At 35.8% G+C, this 26,841-nt stretch overlaps 1 long non-coding RNA gene and 1 other non-coding gene across 2 annotated transcripts; one reads left to right on the top strand and one right to left on the bottom strand.

Annotated features, from left to right (window-relative positions):
* The first annotated feature begins 3,756 nt into the window (after window positions 1–3,756).
* On the top strand, window positions 3,757–4,338 carry LOC125475796. Its single transcript, XR_007257219.1, has 2 exons — window positions 3,757–3,863; window positions 3,948–4,338. It is a non-coding gene; the product is annotated as an uncharacterized LOC125475796 (long non-coding RNA).
* A 20,146-nt stretch (window positions 4,339–24,484) lies between these two features.
* On the bottom strand, window positions 24,485–25,045 carry LOC103966994. The gene is made up of 2 exons (XR_007257200.1): window positions 24,862–25,045; window positions 24,485–24,752 (listed from the first exon to the last, which is right to left on the bottom strand). It is a non-coding gene; the product is annotated as an uncharacterized LOC103966994 (transcript).
* Between the last annotated feature and the right edge of the window lie 1,796 nt (window positions 25,046–26,841).

Raw genomic sequence — 26,841 nt, 5'->3', positions numbered from 1 at the left:
GTGTACTTATTTCCATCTCTTCTCTCTTGCTCTCTCTCTCTCTCTCTCTCTCTCTCTCTATATATATATATATATCTTCGAAAATGTTGAAGTTATTGAAGCTATAAACATTAAAAAAATGAGCTTATTATAACAATTTACAATAAAAAAAAATATAAAGCAAAGCAATTAACATAATTTATGTAACCTTAAAATTTTCTTCTCGAATAGCCTTGAAGCTTATGAGAATTTGAAAGTTGAAAGAGGAAGAGAGAGAGAGAGAGACAGAGAGAGAAATCTCTTGTGAATAGATAATAGGAAGAATACGCGGCAAAGTTTTGGTTTCAAAAGCAACTTGTTAATGTTTCCCGCAATGAGGTTTTGCCACTTGGCCAAGACCCAGAAAACAACTTGTTACTTGTTAGAAATAAATAATGCTTAAAGTGAGTCCTAAGATGAACAATCCAAAATTTTGAGATTCTTTGTGTAGCATCACTCATTGTCGATGCCATAATACTAACAATATTATTGTTAGTCTGAACCAAAACCTTGTCAAAACTTTTACCAAATTAATGATGTAGCATATTAGATGGCAATATCTTGGTTTGAATCTCACTTATATACAAGAAATAATTTCATGTGATTTATACATTTCTTGATAGCTACAAAATTTGGAAAAAGTTTTTGGTGCGTGACTAGATTACTAAACATTTTCTTATATCTCAACAAAATTGTGGCATATGGTATGGCAACATCTTATATTTGTAAGAATATAAGCATAAGTATGAGTCTGGATCGAGAACCGGTTATTAGTTTTAAGTTTGTATAGAAAGTATTAAAAGATAATGAATTACCAATCCATGTTGTTCTAGAATTCAAATAGAACAAGGAACTGGTTTCAGTTTCCTATATGGAGATTATTAATAGGGAAATAATAATTGGTTTTTGCTAGATTATGTTATATATAGTGGCCTCTGCTGTCACAGATTTACACTCTATCTTGAACTAAGACCTATTGTTTCTGGAGAGAGGAGAAGGTTTACTACTCGTTTTGCTGCAGAGATCGACCATGGCTTCTTTTTCTGGTGCATTTGCAGAATTCTTCTCTGTATAATAATCATGAATTGTGGTTTGTGTTTTTGATGGCTGTGAGTCATGTTAGCTGATCTTGAATTCTATGTTAATTCTTACAATATATTTGAATGAGAATATGACTTTAGCCCCTAAAACTTAATCTTCTCTACATAAAACCCGACATAAGTTTTTTTCTTGAATAAAACCCATTAACTAGATTCCACATCAGCAAATTCATTAATTATGTTTGACTTCACACATTAAAAAAAATTTGAATGCCTAAAATATCCCTATTTGAATTTTTTTTTTTTTATAAACCCTATTTGAATGTTTGATGTACATAATTAATGCCATGCAGATGGATGGTAAGGGAGAATTAATGATTTTACAAAAAAAAAAAAAAAAAAACAATAATGTTATAAATTCATTGCCTAATAATAATAACATACAACATGTCTAATATATGTTATTATACATGCTTAATTAATTCAATAAAATTATATTTTACATATTAGTGTAGGTAAATTATTTCACACACACACACATATATATATATATGCCTGATATATGTAAAATTCATGCAAAATAATTTACCTACAAAAAAAAAAAACATTTGATTCAAATAGTGCACCTACTATTAAAATTTTAAAATGTTAGATTGCTTAAAAAAAGAAAAATAATATACCCAGTATATGTAAAGTACATGAAAAATAATTTACCTACATAATAACAAACCCATATATGCAAAATACATAAAAACCAATTTACCTTATAAATTCATTGTTTAATTTTTAAAAGATTTACTAGTTTTTTTTTTTTTTTCCAAAAATAAAGTACCTACTATTCAGCTTTTTTTTTTTTTATATGAAAATAATGTAACTATTGTTTAGTTTTTACAAGAAACAATGTATCTACAAGTTTATTTTTACCTTTTTTTTTATTATAATTTTCACAAGTTAATGTATCTACTTTTTCAATAGAATGTGTATTGAACTAATTAGATTTGGATTAGGCGATTTCACATAAAAGAAGAAAAGAACTTTCTTTTTTTTTTTTTTTTAAATTAAAAGCAAAAAAAACTTAAACTAATTGAATGTTGTTGACAAACAAAAGACAATAAATTAAAAGTCTACAAAAAAACCGTAATAGCCATATTAATGTTGGTGGCATGGTGTTGTAAATAAATTTAAATGCATGGACATCTTTTATCTTACATGACATCAAATTCAAAATTAGGGTTTTATTTAGATGTTTTAATATAGGTGGGTTTATGTTTAGAGTTCAACAGTTGCAAGGGGCTAAATCTAAAGCACCCAATATTTGAACACTTTGAATTCTATGTTAATTCTATGTTTTTATTTGTGTAAATAAATGAGTTTCAAAGTGTTCAAATATGACCAAAGGAATTACTACCACAGCAGTTGCGAGTCAGAACCCTGAGTTCTTCTTATTCTTATATATATATATCAGACCCCTTTCCAAGAGGGATCCCCATTTTTTCAAAAAAATGGGGAGCCTTCTCCTGACCATTGGATGAAATGGGTGGTTGAGATTAAATAGCTAAGAGAATCTTTGTTTTTCCTCTCTCTTTTTTGGTTCCCGCATCTTCCTTGCGACACAGACGCAATACCAGACACCCACGAACAGAGTTTCGCACCGGCCAAGTCACAGGCCATCGCAAATAACCTTTGAGATTTCAGAGATTTCAGGTATGGGTCTCCTCCTCATTCACTATTTTAGATGATTAATTTGGAATTTGGGTTTTTTCTGATTTGGGAAAGACAAGCAACAGGTATGCAAAGCCGTTTTTGACTCTAGAGTATGATAACATTAAGTTGGTAAAAGGGGAGGCATAGTTCGACATTTTACTTCTGTTGCTTTGAGATTTCAGGCCATCACCTCTAACCTTTGAGATTTCAGGTATAGATCTCATCCTTATTCACTATTTTAGGTTATTAATTTGGAATTTGGGTTGAACAATTGGGGTTTATATATTTCAAATTCTAAACACAAAAACCTATTGTGTTTTGATTCGGGATGATTCTGGTTTCAAATGGGTCCATAAATTTGGTGGTTTTCTTTTGGGTTTTAGGGTAAAAACCTTTTGAGTTCTAATTCAAATTAGTTACAGATTTGAATGGATTGAATTAATAGAGTATGAACTCGGAAACTTATAACCTTTTGGGTTTTGATTTTGAAGGGAAAGCCCCCAATTGGTAAGGACTTGCTATTAAGGCTGCCATTTTCATTACTAATTAAATTGTTTGCCATTTGCTTTTACTTAAAAAACGACTCTGTATATGCTATATATTGCCAATGATGCCATTTGCATTGCAGGTTAGTTATCCATTTTTGAAAATCCTGTGCAGAGTAGTTGATAATGGTGATGAACTATTTATATGTGTTTGACTGCAGTGTGCACACGTGATGGCCATGGTTGTTGACAAGTGAGTGATCTTAATTGTGAAACCTTAATTGTGAAAACCTTTTTAAGTATGCAAGGTTGGATATTGACAAGTGAGTGATTCTTTTCTTCCATTCTTTGTTATCCTTTGTTTAGTTAGTACTACGGTGGAAATAACGAGGTTGTCTTGTTATCTTTTCAATCTTTAAGACTTGGAGTAATGTATGTTTGTCCTCTTTCCATATTTCTCGTGAGTGATCTTCTTGGCCCTTTTTCATCTTATGTAAATTAGTTTTACAGCCTTCTCCTTATATGCAAATTGACGTGGAACTATCATCTATTTAGTTACATGCTTGCAGAAGGTCTTCGTCTGTCTGGTATTGTGTCAATATTGTTCACATGAATGGTAAGTGGAAGAACTTTACATTTTTTCTTTTTAACATATTCTACGGTAAACCTGTGCCATGGACAAACTGGTGTTCTGTTTTAGGTCATGAAGCATTATACGTATTCAAATTTATCAGAAAACTCTCAAAGATTTGTTTCTTCCTTTTTCCATTTGATATCATCACTAGCGGAGACGTTTGTGTAAGTGAGCTTTTCATTGCCTTTATCACATATCAAGTATTTAAGCTGTTATTTACACATGACACACCACACTTGTTTTGAAATGAAAACCTTAATTTTCCGGTTTATATACATGGGCTTTGATATTGCCATGAAACAACATAGCTGGTCACATGTGGGGTTCATTTTTTTCTCAATTGTATCCTTTGAATTAGTAGTCTAATGTGAAAAGTTCTTATACTGTAGCAACTGAAACTTCCTCTTTTTCCTTAACTTGGTGTGTGATTGCCTCAGATATTTATTGTAGTTGCAAGGTATTTTGTGCAGGGCAGCTAATTCTTTTTCTTGTGCATATTTGGTTAATTTGGTTCAACCTGCACACAGACAGATACATTTAAAACACTAGAAAGCACGTTGGTATAGTGGTAAGGGTATTACTATTTTCAGGCTCAATATAGTATGGAAGGTGATGATTTAATGTGCAGGAACTATGCGTAAATGATATTTTTATTAGCTATACAAGTGAAATGTATAGTGTTTATGTCGAGTCTTAAGATGGAAGTTTAAAGGAACCAATGCTGTAGAGGAGATGAAAAGAAACCGATGCTGCGTAGGATCTACGGCACTGCATGGGAGAGTGAAGATCTATTGAAGGCATTTATTCATTTCAAAGAGGAAGCTAAATTTCAAGATCACAGAAGCCTTGGTCAAGTTACAAAAGGAAGCCTCACTCATATCATGAATTTCCTATTCGAGTTGTTGGGTTGATGAGCAACAACCAACAAGTAGAGTACGAAAAGGAAGTTACAAAACTCAAGCTTTAGCAATTAGCAGCAAACAGCAATATGAAAAAGAAGTTGGGGATGTCTTCCATGTTGACTCCAAAGTTATTTATCGGCATTTTGTAAATTGTTATTGTTTTTCACTGTGTATGAGAAGCATTGTACAAAAATTGGATTGATATTCATGAAATAAAACAAGGCATTTGATGTCTTCCATTTTGCCTCCAAAGTTGGTATGCTATTGTTCTTTATCATTGAACTATAAATTTCTAAATAAAGTCATACAAAATACATGAATTCCTTCAAGTTCATGGCCAATTCCTCCAAATTCATAGAATAAACTTATGCAAAACAGAGGAACCTCATTAAGACAAAGCAAATTAGGAACAAAAAAATGAGATCAGCTTCCTATGGACAATGAGTGCTCCTCATCCTGCAAGTTCATGGCCAATTCCTCCAAATTCATAGAATAAACTTATGCAAAACAGAGGAACCTCATTAACACCATGCAAATTAGGAACAAAAAAAATGAGATCAGCTTCCTATGGACAATGAATGCTGCTCATCCTGCAATTAACCAAAATAGAAATCATAAAATGTTGATTAACAATAATAATGCTATTATACATCAATGACAACAAACGCATTTCAACTATTGATATATTAATTGCACGATATACATAGAAAAACACACGGAGTATGTATTCTTACCGATTGTGGAGCTCCGGACAATTTCTTTTGTCATGATTAACTCCATATTGCCCACACCCATGACAAAGGTTACCATTAACCCTCTTCTTACATTTTCCTTTTTAAGTCTTTTTCCAGATCCTTTGGTCTTAACAGGATCAGGTTCAAGAAAACCAACATCATCTACTATTGATTTTCTTTTTGCACGACATTCCATACCTCCTTTGGTTGCAAAAGGTTCCACATTTTCATTACTACCACCAACCAATGGCTTAATCTTCTCATTCACAACATCCATTGCCTCACAAAAGAGTTTACTTGCCTCATCATTTAGAATGACTTTATCAATCAAATGCGAATATTGTTGGAATAATTTACCATGCCTTTCAAGTACGGATTTGTCGATAGATATCTCCACATTAGAAACCGTAACCGAAGATTTTGCAAATTTAGTCCATCTCTTCAAAATGTATTCATCCGGCAATATCTGAAATTAACGTATTTTATGCAAATTTGCCAAAAGATGGCTGCATGGGATTCCCGAACTATCAAATTGTTTGCAGTTACATGATGCAAAATCCCTGGATTTTTCATACAAAATTTCACGAACTTTACCCTTTTCGTCATCAATGGGCAAAACTTTAAACATGCTACAAGTATCATTTTCGCTTGTAAGCTCAATATTATAGCTGTAACTTTCCCACAATTACTCTTGAAAATGAAGGTAAGAGGTACGTGTATAAATATTGGCCATTTGCGCATCCATCTTAATAGGGCATTTGAGTTTTGGCATCTCGTTCAAATTAATATGATCTGCCTTCAACTCCAAATGGCGTTGTTGTACCAATGCCCTATTATATTTAACCATAAACTCGAGGAGGGAGTTTCTTGGAAACATATTTCTTTAGAAATGAATGTCCACTCTCAGCTCTCTGACTAGTTGAGCAATTTGCATAAAAAATATGATTCGCATAGGTTGGAACCCAAGTAGATCGAATCCTATATATCGATTGCAACCAGCCATTACCAGATAATCCACTTTTTGAAACAACAACCATCCATTTCACATCAAACTCCTCTCTAGTCTCTGACTCCCAAATATATGCTTTGAAATCTAAATAATGATCTCTGTATTTCATCGCAGGAAGCTTGCTCGAGAACTTATCCAAAATATGCCACGTATAGAATCTATGAAACGTGTTTGGAAAACAGTAAGGAATGGCTTTTGTCATTGCCGGATCTTGATCAGTAATAATTATTTTTGGAGCATCACCTGGCATGGCATTCAAAAATTCTCTAAATAACCAAACAAATGAATCTATCATCTCGTCACTTAGAAAGGCACCAGCAAAAACGATTGTTTGACCATGATTGTTTACACCCATGAACGGGGCAAATATCATACTATACCGGTTGGTGTTGTATGTAGTGTCAAAAATGACCACATCACCATAAAACTTGTATGCTTGCCTAGAACTTGCATCGGCCCAAAAACATTGAGTAATCTTATGTTCTTCATCTGCTTGAATCTTGAATGTGAATTTAGAATTTCTTTCTTGCTCTAGCAAAAAATGATCATGCAACATTTTTCCATCATGCCCTTTCATCTTGTTTCGCACATTTCTTCGATAGTTATATAAATCTTCTTGTGTACAACCAACATTTTCAATTCCACCTACCTGCAATCCAAGAATGTCAAATTGTTTGTGTGGAGGTATGTTTGCCATATCTAGCTGATCAACTAATATTTTATGACACTTAGTAACCTTGCGATGAGACTTTAGAAAGTGGTGTCTTTGTGGGGAGATCATTGGATGATTATGACCCTCCTCAAATATGGTGATTGCATACCCACCAAGTTTAGATCTCACAACTATCAATCTTGCTTTACAACCCTCTTTGGTTAATCCACGACGCTTTTGTTCATCACCAATCCATTCTTTTGTATTACTTCCCTCTTTGTTGCACACAAACTCCTTTCTCGTGATCTCACCATCCTTATTTTTCTTACTTGAATGCATTCGGACACTAAATCCAACTTCCTTTGTATAGTTGTTGTAAAATTCAAGCACTTCGTCTAATGTTTCGAAACGTTGACCTATGGTAAGCTTAAACTCATCTGTTACTTGAGGATAGAAAAAACAAATACCAGATACAATTTCTGACTGATTGTCCATTGAAACTTGCATTTCATTAGCTTCATAACTTGAACAGGCATTTCATCAGTTCCTGTAACTTCAATAGTCATCCCATTAGCTTCTATAGCTTCCATAACTTCAATAGGCACTTCATCAGTTCCCGTAACTTCAATAGCCATGTCATTAGCTTCCATAACTTGAACATGAACATTAGCACAATCAAACATCCACACCAAAAAGAATAATAAACAGCATCAACAAAACTTGAAATAAGTAAGTGCAATAGTATGATCGACTAACTCACCTGTGACCGAAACACAGCTGCTTCTCTTCTGGGAAGCTCTCTAATGATATCTTTCAAACCTGATAGAATGAAAAAACAATGTTCAAGCAACAAAAGCAAAATGTCTCATTTGCCTCCTCTTTTACATGCTTAATGTTATCAAACTCTAGAGTCAAAAACAGTTTTGCATACCTGCTGCTTGTCTTTCAACCTTATAAGCTAAGTGAATCACACTTTGGATTTGTTTCCCTGTTTGTCTACAAATAGAAATTTGGACATCCCGAATCAAAATGTAATAGAGGCTCTTTTCCCTCTACGTCGGCCGGAAAACCGAAACTGGAAATTGGAGACTTTTTTGGTTGGTCTGGATAAATAGGATAAAAAAGCAGGGATCTTTGGGTCAAATATTCAATAGATTCAGTTGGTTTGTTGGGAGCTGAGGAAGCAAAAGCCTAAATGGGGTAAGAGAATCAACGTCGCAGATTACGGCGAGCGAGAAGCAAAGTTCAATTGTGTTTAGAAGTTGAAAATTTTAAACCCCAGTTGTTCAATCCAAATTCCAAATTAATCATCTAAAATAGTGAATAAGGAGGAGACCCATACCTGAAATCTCTAAAATCTCAAAATTTATTCGCGATGGCCTGTGATTTGTTCGGTGTGAAGCTCTGTTCGTGGGTGTCTGGTATTGCTTCCATGTCGCAAGGAAGAGGCGGGAACCAGAAAAGAGAGAGGAAAAAGAAAGATTCTCTTAACTCTTTAATCTCAACCACCCATTTCATCCAATGGTCAGGAGAAGGCTCCCCATTTTTTTGAAAAAAATGGGGATCCCTCTTGGGAAGGGGTCTGTATATATATATAATACTACTCTTAAAAATGTTAAGATGCTGTCTAATTCAACTCCTTACATATGATTGCGTATGAGTATAGGAAACTTAAGTTGTTTTTTTCACTTCTTTTTTTCTTTTTAAATTATTATTTTTTTTTGGTCGAACAATAGATTTTGTTAAATTAGATGTTAGACTAGCCATAGATGAGGTTAAAAGCGCACATAATAATTTTTTTGCAGTGCTAATAACTTTTTAATGGTATTATTTCAGTACCTCATTTTTTTTTAACTATTCAAAGCTTAATCTTAGTGTTCATTCACACCCCAAGCCTCAAATACTTGCACACCAATATAAAATATCTTCTACATATTATACCCCAAAAGACTCATGTTGGTGAGAGTTGGGTACTAGAGTACTTATCACATCCTAGTCTCGACTCTGCTGTAGCACAATATTGTCTATTTTGGGCCTCAGCCACGCCCTCACTGTTTTGTTTTTGGAAACTCACATGAGAACTTCCCAGTGGGTCACCCATCCTAGGAAACTTGCCCGAACTTGCTTAACTTCGGAGTTCTGATGGAATCCAAAGCCAATGAGTTCTCAAAAGGCCTCGTGCTATATAGAGTGGGCATGTACATATAAGGTATATCACCCCCTCTTTGTTGGTCGATGTGGGATGTTACAGTATTGGACCAAAACAAATTAAGATCCATATATTATGGCACAATTACATCCAGCAATAATAGTGGAAAATATAGTTTGCATTGTACACATTCACCTAAACCAATCTTCTTTGAGATTTAAATTGAGTTGGGGAAGGTTTGTTCACCAACCTCTCGCGCACAGTATACGAGAGATGCATGTGCATCTGCCTCAATGGCAAAAATTAGCCCATTTGATTTGTGTTTAGACTTTGTATTAGACTTTAGGTCAACCAGTAAGTTACCATATTCAGAAATATTAATATTTGTTAATCCTCCCTTAGAAGATAAAACAAAAACATCTCAGGGTCTACGGTTTTATGGTCCTATGGAGTTGTTTACGTATGGATAGAAATAATACTAGGTATAAATGTTTTTATTGTGATACCCTTTTTTTTTTGTTAAACATAAACTTCATTGATAGAAGAAGACGTTATAAGAGATAAACATAAAAATAAGCTGCAATAAGAATAAAAAGGCAAAGAAGCCCAAGCAAAGCATATGATAACCCAATCAGACTCAGTCCATTGACACAAGTCGTCGTCGTCACAGCCACCGTGCACCTCGTCATTCCATACCTCAAGTCAGCGGATTCACCTTCAGCACCAACAAACACCAAAGGGTCCAAAACAAAAATACAAATACACAGTAGCCACAAATAAAATCAAAGCAAATCCTTAATTTCATTACATTTAAGATCCATAAACAATACATTAAACATCTCCAAAAACACTCAGCCAAAGAAAGAAACAACCAAACCCAGCAACCATGTACACCACCCAAGGACCAACAACGAAACAATTCCTATACCAACAAAGCAAGTAGACAAAACACAATTAGAACCGTAGAAGGACGCGGTGCAGAGACCCAAACCACAAAAGTGGTTAGTGGTTAGGCACACCTTCATCTTAGTGAGCGATGATTTGCTCTCGAGGTGGGTAGCAAACACAATGGCCAAATAAGTATTCTCATTCAAAGGCAAGCATCTAGTAGGCAATTTGAGGATTTTTGAGAGAAGGGGAGGAAGGATAAAAGAGAATAGATGTGTGAGACACAAAGGGGGAGATATGAGATGTTGTCACTAGTACGAAAAACTATTTGTGCAATATACGTTTGGGCGACAAAGCAAAATTCTTCGCACAAGTACGTTTTGCACAATAGCTTCGTCATGCAAGAATGGTGCTACTTTAGCGAAGGAGACCCTTTTTGTGCAACATAGTTTTCACAACAAAAGGCTTCATTGCACAAAGTTCGTTCAGTTTTTGGGTCAGAGCATTCTTTGCATACGAATTAGTGGAACACTTGCACGACAAAGGCTTCGTCGCGCAAAGTCCAGTCAGTTTTTGAGTTAGAGCATTTAGTGCATTTGAATCAGAGGAATCAATACTATATTTAGTGCAGATGTTTGTGAGACAAAGGTGTCGTCGCACAAAGTCTCTAACCTTCCTATAAATATACGCTTCAGCTCTCCTTATTCTTCACAATTATGTTTGTGCTCGAATGGAGGATAAAAATTGGGAGTAGAGCTGCCCTCCAAGCCCTATGATATGATGCAATATATGGAGTTTGCACATGCGATTGGTGTAGCAATGCAGGAATAATTGTCCTACTGCTGAGTGGTGTTCTTGGAAATATGTGCTTGAGAATATGAAGAAGGCGATGATGGATCAATTATTAGTAAGTGTGACAAATGTTGAACACAATTAATTTTGTGAAATTTTTTGTTATTAGTTGGAAATAATTATTTGAATATATGTGTAACAGTGTAACTATACTCTTGATGATACGAACGAAGAGTTAATGAAGTTGATGGATGAGGCGTTGAAAGGGGGTTACAAGTGGTGGCGTTATGACGTGGAGTGGTGGCGTTATGTTTGTCGCTAAAAAATTTGCGCGATGAAAGTTTTGTCGTGCAAATAGCGCAAAAAACACGGTTAACTTTACCGCCATATTTCGAATCTATATGTTTTGTGCGACGAAAAAAACCTTGCACGACAAAGGCTTCGTCATGCAGGTCCTTTAGTGTTTCGATCAGAGCATTCAGTGCATGTGAATCAGAGGAATCAAAACCGTATTTAGTGTAGATGTTTGCACGACAAAGGCTTCATCTCGTAAAGTCCCTAGCCTTCCTATAAATATGCGATTCTGCTCTCCTTATTCTTCACAATTCATTTCGGAAATGGTTTACAATTTTGTAGATTATAATCAATTTGTTCTTTGATTGTTGGTATAATGGCCCACGATGGTACGTGATCATCAAAGACAATGGATGGCGAAGGTTCCGGAAAGGTTTGGATTGTAAATTTTTCATTTTGTATAAAGTTTTTATTTAGTTTCAGTTTTATGAATATATATTTTGTTGATAGACAAGAAGAAAAGAGCTGCGGTACCGGTCCGGCGCACTTATGTTCAGAGCCGTTACCAAATCATTGTTGACGAATTAATAGGGGTTGTGAAGTTAGATAAGTGCACCAGCTTCTGCTTTGATGTTGTAGCATTGGTGTGTGACAAATGTGCTGTGAATTGGGAGTCTTGGACAGCCATCTCCGAGGAGCTGAAGATGCACTTGATTGATGAGTTAGCTATGTGTTAAGTTATTAGTTAAATAATAATTATGTTTGTTAAATTTAATATAATAGTGAGATTTTAATTTATTAATTTTTGCATGACAACCTAATTGGGACATTGACAAAAGTATCCCAAACCTGATGAAGGCAATCGACAACATGTTCAAGTCTCGTTTTCGGGAGTGGAAGTTTGATAATCAATGTACGGCTGAACTAAAGTGAGAACCAGAACTACCGGTGGAGGAGTAGAATAGTGTTTTTTATTTTAATTTTAGTGCTTATTTAATAATGAGATCTAAATTAGAAGTTTTTAATTGTGAACGGTTTAATTTAAATATGTACTTAATGTTTATTTTGAATAAAATTAATGCATTTTAATAAATATTTATATTAATTAATTATGCACAAATGGTTTAATGAAACAAGTTCTTGATTTATTAAGTATTTATGTGGTTTTGAAAAAAATTGAAGACTATTTGTCGTGCAAAGTGTTATAAAAAACATGGCAAAGCGTAGTTGGATGGCGCCAAAAGTGGAAGCACCATGTTTTGCGTGATGGTGCTTTCATCCCGCAAAGTCTTTTCACTTTACTAAATTTAACCAAAATGTAGGAAGGCAGAAGCTGCAAAATAATTGCAGCAGTTGCCTTCCTGCTGGAATTTCCAGCTGTTTTACATGTGTTGCTGTTAATCTCGGAGGTATATTTTCTTAACTAACTTATTTAATTTTCATTCATTTAAATTGTGTTGTATGTAGTTTATAATTGTTGTGAGTTTATGTATTTGTATGCAAACATTTTTGTATGGATGTACAAAAAAATGGTTTGCAATGTTCATATGAGCTTAATTTCTTGTTTAAGAATAAATTGGATTTTGCGAATGGATGGGAAAGTATGACTGTGGTCCAATTAATTCTTTAATTGTCCCAAAATTTTGAACAGTTTGAGAATGCATAGTTACATGTTGTATTTTGCGGTTCACGCATTAGAGTTTGAACGTGAGAAATTTGGTAGCATCTCGTTGTGTTCTTAGGGTGCATCGTAGGTTTTTGTATCTACATCGTGCACTTGCAACCATAAATTATAGCACGTAACTATGCATGCTCGACTGTGAGAGGACCCATACCAGAGGCATAAGGTGACATGTCATAATTGAAGTTGTTGTAACTCTTGTAAATTTTGTATGTTTGCAGGTGATATGGACAAATGGTGGATACATAATCCTAACAGATGTGCTGATGATTGTTTGGATGGAATAACCGGTTCAACTCAAACTCGGTGTCCTTGTAGAAAGTGTAACAACTTAATGATTGAATGTTTTGAAATTGTTTGATACCATTTAGTCAGAAATGGGATGATAGAGACCTATACTACATGGAATCATCATTGAGAACAAATACAACATGCTTCATCCTCACACATTACCCGAGCAGTGGAGACAGTTGAATCTGTTATGGACCCAAATAAACAAATTATGGACCTTACCGATGATGTTTTTCCAAACGCTAGTTCGAATACGCATGAGGAAGTAGAAGATGACGTCCCTCCCACCATGGACAGTGAAGCATTTGAAAAATATGAAACCCTATTCAAAAGTGCCAAGCAATAATTATACCTTGGTTGCAAAGGATTTTCGGTGCTCACGGCCATTGTTGAGTTGATGCATGGCAAAATAAAGTTTTGTATGTTGAACTAGTGTTTTAATTACTTTTTGGGGGTTTTCAAGAGGATGCTTCCAAATGACAATTGCCTCCCTAAAGATCATAAAAGTGCAAAGAAGGTGCTGAGTGATCTTGGATTGGGATATAAAAAAATTACGCGTGTAAAAATAATTGCATTTTGTTCTACAAAGAGACTAAAGCATTGGATAAATGCCCTATATGTAATAAGTAACGGTTTAAAATGACCTCAGAATAGAACAGCGAAGATTCCATAAAAACTTATGCGTTATCTCCCATTAAAGCCCAAGTTGCAGCGATTGTATATGTCGACGCACACTAAAAGTGACATGAGGTAGCATAAGGACAAACAAGTGGATGACGATGTTATAAGAAATGATGTAGGTGGAGAGGCATGAAAAAAGTTTGATCGGCTGTACCCCGATTTTGCACATGAGCCCCGGAACGTTAGATTAGGACTTACGACAAATGGGTTTAATCCGTTCGGGGTTCTAAACCAAAATCACAACACTTGGCCAATCTTTGCAATTTCGTATAATTTGCTGCCTTGGAAGTGCATGAAAAAATAATATATGAAAATGACATTGCTGATAACCGAAGATCCGTGCATGTCTATTGGTATTTATTTACAACCGTTGGTCGATGAACTAAAAGAATTATGGGAAAACGGTGTTCCCACGTACGACAAATCTACCAGGAAGATGTTCATTTTGAGAGCAGCAGTGATGTGGACTATAAATGAGTTTCCTGCATACGCTATGATGTCTGGGTGGAGCACTAAGGGTTATTATGCATGCCTAGTTTGCAAAGAGAACACAATGTCTGGTTGGCACGTGGGAAAAGTTTGTTACCTAGGGCATCGTATATGGTTGCAATGGGACCACGAATGGCGTCAAAATGAAACAGCCGTCTTCAACGGCAAAGAAATTCGGCCAAGACCCAAAGAATAGTCCGGAGATGAAATTTTGGCTCGGTGAATCATTAGGATTTTGCTCCATTAGGCAAATTCATAAATAGGACAAGACCAGACACATATCTAAACTGGACACAAGACGAGGTTGTTCGAGCTCTCATACTGGTCGAAATTAAAATTGAGACAGAACATCGATGTAATGCATGTTGAGAAAAAATGTGTTTGATACACTGGTCGGAACTATACTAGACATCAAGGAAAAACAAAGGACACAATAAAAGCTTGGATTGATCTGGAAAAAATGGGCATTAGACCAAGTTTATGGATGACGAGGGACGGAGACATAGCCAAAAAGAAGCTTGTATTGTTTTTGGTGAAACCGGATAAGAGGAAAAAGCTTTTGCAGTTTCTATCTTCTATACAGTTTTTGGATGGGTATGCTTCAAATATCAGCCGTTGCGCAAACGTGGATGGAGGAAAATTTTCAAGCCTCAAGAGTCATGATTGTCATGTTATACTTCAATACGTTCTTCCAGTGGGAATTAGACACCTATTGCCCGAAGATGTGGTGAAGCCGATTATGTTGTTGACGAGATATTTTTCAAAATTAACTGCAAGATCTTTGCGCAAGTCCATTGTTAAACAGTTGTGCAATGATATTATTGAAGTGTTATGCAAGTTTGAACAAATATTTCCTCCAGATTTCTTCACAAGCATGATCCACGTCATGATTCACTTGCCAAATGAGGCACTTCTAGCTGGACCCATTAACTATCGATGGATGTATTCGATATAAAGGTATTTAATCGCCATAAATACTTTAGTTTATGATGTATGTACGATTTGACTAATTTTACATGTTATTTTGTTTATTGATGCAAACTACTGGGTGAATTAAAAAAAAACGTACAAAACAGGGCAAAGCCCGAAAGATTAATCGTGGAGGCATGGGTCGTATTTGAGTTACTTACATTTTGTGCAATATACCTACAAGACGTTGAGGCTACGTTGAACTGACAACAACGCAATAATGACGGTGGTGTGAGAAGTGAAAAACTTTCTGCTTTTGCCCAAATTGCATGACCCTTTAGTGAACCAATTACAGGGGAGTTGTTTAACAAAATGGACATGAATGTAGCACATTGGTTTGTACTTAACAATTGTGACGAGACAATTACCTACCTAGATGAGCATGAAGAGTTGATGAAGCGGGAACATCCTTCACATTTATATGCCAAGAAGCACAATGAATTGTTTCCTCGTTGGTTTCGTGAACATTTATATGCCAAGAAGCACCCTGAATTGTTTCCTCGTTGGATTCGTGAAATGTAAGTGGTTCGGGTTTTGGATTATTTGCATAATTGTAAATGGTAAACTAACATATCAACTTTTATCATTAATTAAGGTGAAGAAATTGAAGGACAAGAATTCGCCGCTTACATTGAAGAATTGTACAACTTGGCTATTGGGCCCCTAAGCATAAAATTGTACTCCGATTGTCACGTAAATGGCATCAAGTTTTTGGTAGCTGATCGCGATGGCATGCTGTGTACGCAAAATAGTGGGGTACACGTCCCAGGTGCGGGTGACAATGCAGACATTGATTTATATGGAAAACTGACAAGTGTTGTGCAATTGCTTTACAAAGACCGGTGTAAAGTTATCCTGTTTAAGTGTCACTGGTTTGATACAAACCCACGTAGGGTTAGAGGTGTTAAGTGAGACGATGGCTTACTATCAGTCAACACTAAAAAATGTTGGTATAATGACCCTAAATTTTGGCAACGATGGCCAACAAATTTTCTATATAAATGACCCTAAAGGCAGGAGAGGATTGAAAGTAGTTCAGAAGATTGAGCACAGAGGGCTGTATGATATTCCAGACCGCGATCTTGCTAACAAGGATGATTATGGTGACGTTGCTAACCAACAACTGGAGACTTCAACGGAACTTGGTGCAGATACACTGTGGGATATGACTATTGTACAAGAATCGAATCAGGTAGCCGAAGGTCCTGAAATCGAAATACCAATCGACTCCATTATGATTGAGCTCAGGGATCTACTAGGATACAATGCACCCGAGCGCGTGAACGACGATGTTGACGTGCCTACAAAAGAGGAGGAATGGGAGTTGAATCTAACGAAAGTAACGATATTTATTCTAGTTCAAACGAGGATTAATGAAAACTTGTGATGTAAATGTAATGATATTCATTTTGTATACAAACAAAAGTTTCCTTTAAAATTTGTAAAAAATTAATTAAACAAAAAAAATAAATTAAATTTACAAATATGCGCGACGACGTTTTGAAAATGTTTGTTTCACAAATATTTTTAAAAAAAATTATTTAAAAATTGGTCGCACGACAAAAATTAGAAGACCCTCGTCGCTCAAACATGTAAAGATTTGATTTTTTTTGCCAAAATTGGGCGCCTTTTTATTTCGACGCCTTCACTCTTCTCTCTATCTTTTTCTTATTCTCTGCATGTGAAGCTCAATTTTATCTCTCTCTCAATTCTATCCGAACTCACTCTCCTCTCTCTCTCAATTCTCTCTAGCTCTCACTCTCATCACTCACTATCTCAGTCTCTCCCTCTCTCCCTCTCCCTCTCTCGCTCTCTCTGTTTCTCTCTCTCTATCACTCTCCCTCTCACATCCGCGGCACTCCAACACCACACCATCTCACCGCCACAGCAACATTACTAGGTAAGCACCCAGTATCCCTTAATTCAATTATTTATTAGTGCAATTTTTCATTTTTTCTGTTGAATTGTTTTATTAGAACATTTAGGGAATCCTGGGTCAGGGATTTAGAGTTCAATTTGAGAATCTTGGGTTAGGGTTTTCGAATTGAGAATATTGGGTTATGGTTTTCAAATTGAGAATATTGGGTGATGGTTTTCGAATTGGGCAGGATGCATGGTAAATCTAGTTGCTTTATATAGAAGTAGGTCTAATATGTAAAATATATGGAGTTTATATATATGTACGTGGTATAGCGTTAAGGTCAGACCTTTCTCAATCAATTAGTAGTTCCATATATGTCATTTAGATGATACATGAATATGCACTTAGTGAACTTGGAAATTATTAGGAATCACACCATCCCTTTGTTATACATGAAACTACCATCTACAGCCTTGAAATTCAGATATTTAGTAACGTCAATGTGAATGAATCTTCCATTGAAGCTGAGAGAAATAGAAGGTTGCAAGTTTTTCATCCAACTTATGAGTCACTTGTATCCTTACTAAGTTCTTTTTCTTAGAAGTTTCCAAAATTGTAATTTGTGGCATCGGTTTCAAACACGTATTGATAATATCTAAATGTAATCTGTGTTGTTCTCTGAATGTAATGATACCACTATATGTTGAATTGTTCTCATGATAATTAAGTGAAAAATATGCACAGAAGTTGTAAAGAATCAAATTATCAGAACAATAAGGAGAACAAACAAAAAATAAACCTAGAACTTAAGGGCTCATTCGTCAGTTGGGATAGATGCAAGTATTATGCAGAATAACATCATGAAATTACTCTCATTCGTGAAGTTGTTTGTGTTTACCACCACACGGTATTCATAAGTTTCTCATTACTTGAACACACTAGGATTAGATTTATTTCCATTTCTATTCCCCAATTCATGACTTTTCTCGTTCCAAGTCAGAAAGCATGCCATAAAAAATATGTAAAGAGTTAAAGCACAAAATCGACCATTTATGAACAATATACAAGGCCTTGAATCAAAAGTTCAATTACAATCCTATGTCGTGCGCGTGCGCGCACACACACATATTCATCCTTACCTTCATCCAGAATAAGCACATGCTTGCCCTCTTCCATCATTTATGGATTCCTTGCAAGTTGCATGGCATGTTCTATAAATACGATGGGGAAGGTGGCAATGCCTTTTCATTTTTCTCTCGTATGGTTGATGTTGTTTCAGATCCTAGGACTCATGTCAACCAAGAATGTATCCAAACCAGATTAACTAATTAATCTAAGGGTGAAAAGATATATCTTATTTTGCTTCAAGGTTAGGATATTTTTTAGTATATCCAAAACAGATTAATTAGTTAATGCTAATCATTATCGACTTCTTGTAGATGTCAGTCTTTCATTTTCTGTTTGATGGTAAATCTCTGGTATTCATGATTTCTTCCACTGTCTTAGCCATAATCTATTCTCTCTAGCTTCCTGGCTATTAAAAGATCACAGTAGTAGAATGTAACTTTTTTATTTATTATTTTTGTAGATGTCAAACTTAATTTCAAATCGTATGGTAGCTAATAGGGTTAGTCAGACACATCCTCCAATAGGTAGTGTTGCTGCCACCTCCCCACCTGATGTGGGCGCGACTGGTGTCCCTTCGGTCACGCCTTTCGATCCAATGGTGTGTACAGCTCCTGAGTCATCGACTTCTTTGGTGACGCATCATGTACTAAGCGCCCGGCAGACTCATCAACGGCCCCAGAGTTCTAAGGAGGCTGAGCAGTCTGGTGAGGCTTCCTTTATCCATGGAGAGGGGTCCCAGATAGGTAATGCATCTTTCTCATAGTATAATCGAAATTTTGAAAGTTTTTTTTGGTTGTTGTGAAAATCAAACTTTTAAATTATTTGGATTTTCGAGTAGTTTCATAAAAAGTCATTATTTACAAAATACTATCAAGCAGGATTCTGAAATCTATTGGTGGATGACAAAAGATCCGCAATCTTCTTTACAAAAAGTTGGTAGATACATTCTTTGGTTACACTCTTAAAAAGTTATCTTTCTTATTCTTTTATTTTCTCATTAGTGAAAATCTTTAGTATATTTTTCAAGTTACGAATATGGTGCGTTAAAATTTCAAAGAGACGAGACTACTCACATTGATATTGTTCTCAACTTACATAATTACATGTGCAATCCAATATGTGTGTAGTCTCTTCACAAATTCATGACCAGTGATGCAATTAGAAGTGCAAACACTTGATACAAGTTGTAAATTTTGTTTGAAAGTCCCCAATTGGTATAAACTATTTGAATTGTTGGGTGAATGTGTTGTTTTTGTTGTTATATTCTCTGCAGGTTTTATGAAATGCTATGGTTTTAAGGGAGGTTTTGCCGAATTTTCAGTAGAAAATAGAATTCGTCTAATGTTTACTTTGTTTATTTGGTAGTTAAAAAAAAAAAAAAACAGGGGCCCATGTAGACTTCTGAAGACATCACAGACCAGTGCATTGGCCAGCGACTGAGAAAATCACCATTACGTGGGATCCTTGACATCGTGCGGCTGCAACAAAGAAGCAGCATAGTGCGTTAGCCAGCGACATTAGCTCGGTTATCAGGAATCATTGCCCCTTTCTGTGGGAGTCATGGAAAGCTATCCCACCTGAAGTCAAGGAAGTTGTTCTTCATGAATTATCGATAAGTATTTTCAACCTCAAATACTAAATTTTTATTAAAGTATACAAATATTATAAATTTTAACTACTATTTATTTATTGAGTTTTGCAGCATCACTATGAGCTCACAAACCTTGATGCCAATCAAAACCAGTACATCAACAACCTTTGTGCTGGTAGGTTCACTCAATGGAAGAACAACCTCCACAAGCATTACGAGAAATATGACAGTCCAGAGGTCGCTCTAGCAGTTGGGTGCCGTATAGCGTTAGTGGACTGCCGGGATGAATAGGAGTGGCTCTGCGGCCATTTTCAGGACGAGAAATACCTCCTAAGTATAATATATATTTCAATAATATTCAATCAAAATTTTTATATTTTTAAATAATATTTTAATTTTTTTAGTAATTTGTTATAAATATCTAAACTAATACGTTTTTTTAATTTAGTTTTTTTAATTCAACAGAAAAAAAAAGTGAAGGCAAACTCGATCAATCGGTTGAAGAAGAAACTTCTTCATCTCTCCAGCTCACGACACTTCTCTTATAGGTTGGAGGAGTGACGTAAGGTAACCGTATATTTATTTTAAGTTTTCATTCTTTTTACTCTCTATTACACAATTGGTAATCTATGTGTTAATATTTTTTTTTTTGTTCAGAGGGGGTCAAAGTTTCCTGAGATTGACATGTTCAAGAATGTGTATGTTCGGCCCGGGAATGAGCTAATGGAGCAGCTTCATGTAAGTTATTCCAATTTTTTAATATTCAATTAGTATTAGTATTAATTACATGTATATTAAAATTAATTTGTTTATTTCATTTTTCTAGTCCACCATGGTGAAGAACGGCCAGACCGTTCTAAAGGAGGTGGCTTCCCAGCTTCCCCAGAGACCCCGATCGAGGAGGTGTTTCCCCCTGAGGATGCCGGTTTTCAGATCATGACGGACACACTCGATCAGACCCTCGGTAGTAGGCTGCCTTATCCTCCAAGCAGAGACCAAAAGAGGTCGAATCACTGACATCTGAAGTGGTGGACCTAAGGAGCAGATTATCGCCCAACAGTCTCAACTTGGGGCCCAAAGCAGTTTGATGAACGAAATTCGTCTCGCCCTTTAAATCTCTAGCATTTGATTCCCTGACGTTGAACCACCTCTAGCAACGACCTCCCAGCCCACCGCCATAATAGCTACGACCTCCCAGCCCACCGCCGCAACAGCTATGACCTCGCAGCCCCGAACACAGCAGCAATACCACCAGCAGGTGATTGTGACGTGGACGACTACATATTCTAGTTTTTTTTTTTTTTAATTGTTTTCAAATTTTAAAATAATTCTTTCCGTTGTATGTACATTTTCAATAATTTTTTAATTCAATATTCTTCTTGACATTTTCTGTTTTAAATTTCATTAAATTAATTTATACATAGAACAATATTATCAACATTTAAAAGGAAAAAATAAATAAAAATTATTTAAAAAAATTAATTTTAAAATCTTACTACAACGGCCTTATGTTTGTCGCACAAGGGTCTGGTGGTCGAACCCCAGTTTCGTCGCTCGGAGTATCATGCGCAACGAACACTTATTCGTTGCTCTTTATTTCATGCAACATTCATTTCGCGCGACGAAGCACTTTCCTTCGTCGCGCAATGTTTGACGTCACAAGCTTTGTGCGACATCTTCTTCACCGCCCAATGTTTCCGACGACCGTATTTGCCTTTGCGCGACGGCTGTCCCTTCCTCAACCAAGTAGTTATGCTTAGTAATGTGTAAAGATTAGGGATTTTATATGTCTTTGGGGCTAATTTGGATTTGGTGTAGTATAACGAAAATCTCCAATAGATAAGCGAAAAACTGAAAATAAACGGATCAAAAGCCCAATATAGGCTGATCTTAAGCCCACCATCACCGAAAATCGGTGATTAAGGCGACCCACCATCAGTGGATAAATGGGCCATGCCATCGTCTTTGGAAAGATGAGGCAAGCTACCATTAATGAGAGATGGAATAGTATAGCCATTAGGGAAGGAAGGCAAGAGAGAGAAGGGAGAGGAAGACGGGGAAGAGATGACGAGGAAGGGAAAGAAGGAAGCAAGTGGGAAGCATGGAGGAAGCAAGAACGAAAGGGAGGGTTGCCGCTTTCCCACATACCCAAGGGTAGTGGGCGCACTAGGGTTTTCTGTTTCTTTTTCCCTAAAGATCTACTATTCGGTACATTCTTCTTATAGCAAAAAAGGAAACATTAAGGGTTAAACATTAAGGGTTCGTCCGATATCAGTTTACAAAACAATTTTTGAGGAGCCGTTTTGTAAAACAAATACAATTTGCATTTCTATGATATGAGAATGAGTCTGATAGTTTAATCCAAGAATGATTTTTAAAAATGAAAACATTGAAATCATGTTTGGTACTAATATCAAAAATGTCAAAACAATATAAATTCATGTTTAGTAGTGATGGTGGTTGAGACAATGAAAGTGATGTTGGTAGCAATAGTAGTTGGTTTGGTGGTAGTAATGGTGACCATGGAGGTTTAGTAGTGGTGGAATATTGGTGGTGGCAATAGTGGGGTAAGGGGCAATGGTGGATGAAGTGATGGTGGTGGTGGTGACTGTGTTGGGTACGATAGTGGCAAATAATAGTTGTGCTAACAATGATTATGAGGGATGATTGTGAATATGGTGGTTGAGAGGTAGCGGCTGGGATGATGGTGGTAGAGATGGTCGAATTGATGGAGGCCATTGTGAGGGTAAATAGGGTGGAGAGTGAGGTGATTGTGCTAGAAGATGGTGGTGATGGTGGCGGTGGCCGCAACGGTGAGATGGTGGAGGCGGTGATGCCCATGGGGACAGGAGTGATGGCGGTGGATAATACGATGGTGGTGGGAGGTAGTGGTGTCAAAGATGGTGGTGTTGATAGTGATGATCGTTAGACAATGAAGAATGTTGTCGTAGTGGTGGCAATAGTGACGATAATGGTGGCATACATATAGTTTATTTTATTTTATTTATCAAAACTCTAATTTTTTTTTAATAATGTATACTTTATTGTATACTATTTTTCTTAAAAAACAATTGAACCATCAATTTGATGTTCTATATAACTTAAGTTAAAATTATTTTCTGAGTTTATTTTCACAAAATATAATGCCAAACACATTTTTCACTCCTTTTTGTATTCATAAAACGAATTTTGTTTTTCAAAATGTCAATGAATATGCCCTAAAGCTTCAAACACACACACACACACATATATATATATATTATTATTTTTTTTTTATACAAAAGCTTCATATATTTGTTTCCATTAAAATACATTTCTATTATTTCAGTGACATTGATAAATGGGGATGCTAGCAAATTTTTCACTTCAACTTTCTCATTTTTATCTTTTCAATTTTTCTCTTACTCTACAATGTTAATGATGGAAGCTGTCTACTTTCTAGATCACTCTTTAAAGATTAAGTCTGCAAAAGTCAACTAAATAAAAAAATCGTTTAACCATTCAATTAACGTTATCACAATTTCAGTGTTTGAGTGAGAAACATTGTCCATCTATTTATTGGATAACATTAGATAACTAGACCATTCCGATTTTAGTTAATTTTTTGCATAGCTTATCTTTAAAGAGTAATATAAAAAGTATATGGTTATGGTTATCAAGCAACATAACAAAACGAGAAAAAGAGCCGAAAAGATTCAAGTCAAAAGGTTGCTAGCATTCCTCGCAACGTATAACACCTTTTTCTTTGTTTAAAAAGATAAAATTAAAATAAACTGAAATGATTGGATTCAAGGAGACATTTTAGAAATAACAGGGAACTTAAAACCTAACCCCAATTACAACCAATGAGATAATTATTTGCCTCGTATATTCATAATCACAATTGGTCAGATGTTGTTCTCGTTCCATTACAAGTTTCACGAGCCTTGAAAACCAATTGACCTAAATTAACAAACAAAATTAACCATTTGGACGATTTGATGTGGTTCTTACTTGAATTAGAGATCAAGTGATGTTTTTGTTCTTACCTGAATCAACCAGAGCTATATTGACGGAGATTCAAAACATCGACGGGTCTCGGCCCTCGGGGTTGTCCACAATATCTAGTGTCTGCTTGTGTTTGAAGGCTAGTGGACTCGAACAACTGACATCCAACACCATAGAGGCCAACTATAGACCAAAAGTTCCCCGAAGCACAGCTTACAAACGGTATGAGTTTGGTCCTAACAGCTTGTGTGAAGTTCCATTTTTCACTCATCGCAATTAGATCACTTGGTTTATATGTGCTGCAATTCAAGAACATTGGCTTGGTTTCGTCACTTTTCAATGTAATTAGCACGTCAAGCCAAGCAGGTGCATGGGGATTCCACACCTCCAACAGGTTCAATCGACCCTTCCGTGCTAATTCAATTAAAATAATTGGAGTTATGTCATTGTCCTTGAGGTACAACAGTATGTAAACTATGGAGTTTAAATTGCGGCAACTGAGTAATCGAGTTTATAATAGTCGCCACTTAACCTACAAACTCAAGTTTTCGTACTGGTCAAAATGAAAGTGCAGTACCACAATTTTAACAAATTACACATCACAAGAATCTAATTGGTTAAGGCCAGGAGCAAAGTTTGGTTCTCAAGATATATGCCTATAAAACGCAAGAGAAGATGTCCTATTTTGCCACTGTGGTTTGAAGGGGCAGAGTACTCTCAACTTCCTTGGTGTCAGCGCTCCTCTCAGAGACGATCTTTGACAATCCAAACATCTGAAAACAAATGCAAAATTATTGAGTCAGAAACAGAAGCAAACCTATTGAGCAACGAAAACAGTTGCGGATAGGTTGTATTAGCATTAAATTTGAAGTGGGAACAAACCTTGTTCATGGTCTTCTTGAAGCAAGTTTTGTGTTCATCCATAGATGCATTTACAAAATCATCAATATGATCCTTCCAATCCTCCAAGAAAGTGGCTTGTTCGTTCTTCTTCTTTCGACATGAAGTGGCGGCTGGGTTTGCAAGCAGCCGGTGATGGCTCATGTTGAGTTTTCTGTGATTCCATTGTCAGTAGCACCTGAGACACAAGTCATTCGTTATAAAAGATCTAGACAGACGACAGATGGCCTTCAAATTTAAAATAATTCAAACCGATCCATTTCAAACTAAATCCAATGACTAGTCACTTCAACAAATTCAGTTATATCATCAATATTCAGGGTAGAAAAATGAAGCAGAACCAACGCCTCTCAATTCTTAAAAACACACCATAAATGCAATAACTGGTTCATAATTATGTGCCAGAAACATACAAAACAGAACGAAATACAAATGGAAAGCACACTGATTCAAACTTTTCAGTTGTAACCAATCAGAATCAGAGCAGCTGGATCCATATATTGGCATAACAAGCAATTTGGAAAGAATGTATTGATATTTCTTGCAAACAACAGATAAATGTGAGGGGAAAAGAAATTAGGAACAAACAACTTTCAAGTAAATATTACATAAGAATATAAAAGCACCACGAAAGCATTCAGATGGCCTCAGAACCCTAATTGCTACCACTCGAGTTATACGTCTCTCTCTAATGACCAATGTAAAATAAAAGCTTCCAAAAAGTTAACTTTTTCTGTGTGCTAGTTCGTTTTATCTTCTTATGCTCGCACTAATATGAGATTCAAAGGTTGATTATTGTTTTAGACCCCAAATATCCCACAACCTCTACAATCACATCTGTGCAGCAGGGACGTCTCTTTCCCAAATTTAAAAAAAAAAAAAAAAAGGAGCACGTCCATGTAAAGGCAAAGAGTTCTTAATCTTATTCAGATCAAGAACAATCATCTTCCCTCACCGATCACATAATTAAGATTACTTAGAAACCAATACCCATGATAGCATAACATCAGACAGTAATCAGGTGGATTTTTGTTGAATTTACGGTCCATATTGATTGTCTGATTACAAAACATAATAATTGCACAAAATTTACCACATAAAATATGAGGAAAGTATGTTTGAGCTACACAATTATGGATACAGAAACCGCACACCAAGTGTTTGACGAAATGCCACAGCGAAACTACCATAGGAAAACATACCAGTCTACCGTACAACAACTGGTAAAACAATCAGGGCAGAGATATTAAAAATTCAAAATTAAGCTAAACATAGATTTAATCCAGTAAAGATGCTAATGATCACAGCAAAAACATTTCTGATTCGAAAATTAAGAAAAGAAAAGTAAAGATTTCTGGCAAAACAATTAAGATTAATATTAGGTGATAAAAGATTGAATAAAAAGCGAAGATTCAGAACCTGCACGTACCTCTAATCGCGAAGAAAGCAAGTCGAAAGCTTATTCGCAGAGAGAGATGAGGTGTTGTATTTATAGCTGGCTGCTAAAGGGGGAACCGCCTCTAGCTAGTGTGGTTTCCAAGCAAACGGAGGCCAGGCCGCGTCCGTTGTGGAATTCGGTACGTGGCGTTGAACTATTGGGTGGATAAGTTATGAAGCAAACGGGACGGGGTTAGAGGCTGCCCGTTGTGCAAGTTTTCTCTGTGGGCCTGTGGATTTGTCTAATAAAAAAGTATTTGAATGAGAAAGGGCCTTCTAATGGATAAATGATGCTTCTTGCCATGAACATTTAAAAGTTTTTTTTTTTTTTTAATAAACGATATTATCTAAATTAAAAAGAGATTGTGGATTTAACCTTATAATGGGCTAAGAATAATATAGTTCAAATTTATTTTTGACAAGAATCAAATTTAAAACCTTTACTTACAAGTAAAGATAAATACTATTATATCATAGTATTAGATGGCCACACTTAAAGTTGTGCATTAAGATTTGGGTCCAAAA

Source organism: the organism of the source record quoted next, unplaced genomic scaffold (genome assembly GCF_019419815.1).
Source record: "Pyrus x bretschneideri cultivar Hongxiangsu unplaced genomic scaffold, Pyrus_bretschneideri_v1 Contig16, whole genome shotgun sequence".
Classification (NCBI taxonomy): domain Eukaryota; kingdom Viridiplantae; phylum Streptophyta; class Magnoliopsida; order Rosales; family Rosaceae; genus Pyrus; species Pyrus x bretschneideri.
This window is presented reverse-complemented; position numbering and strand designations above follow the sequence as displayed.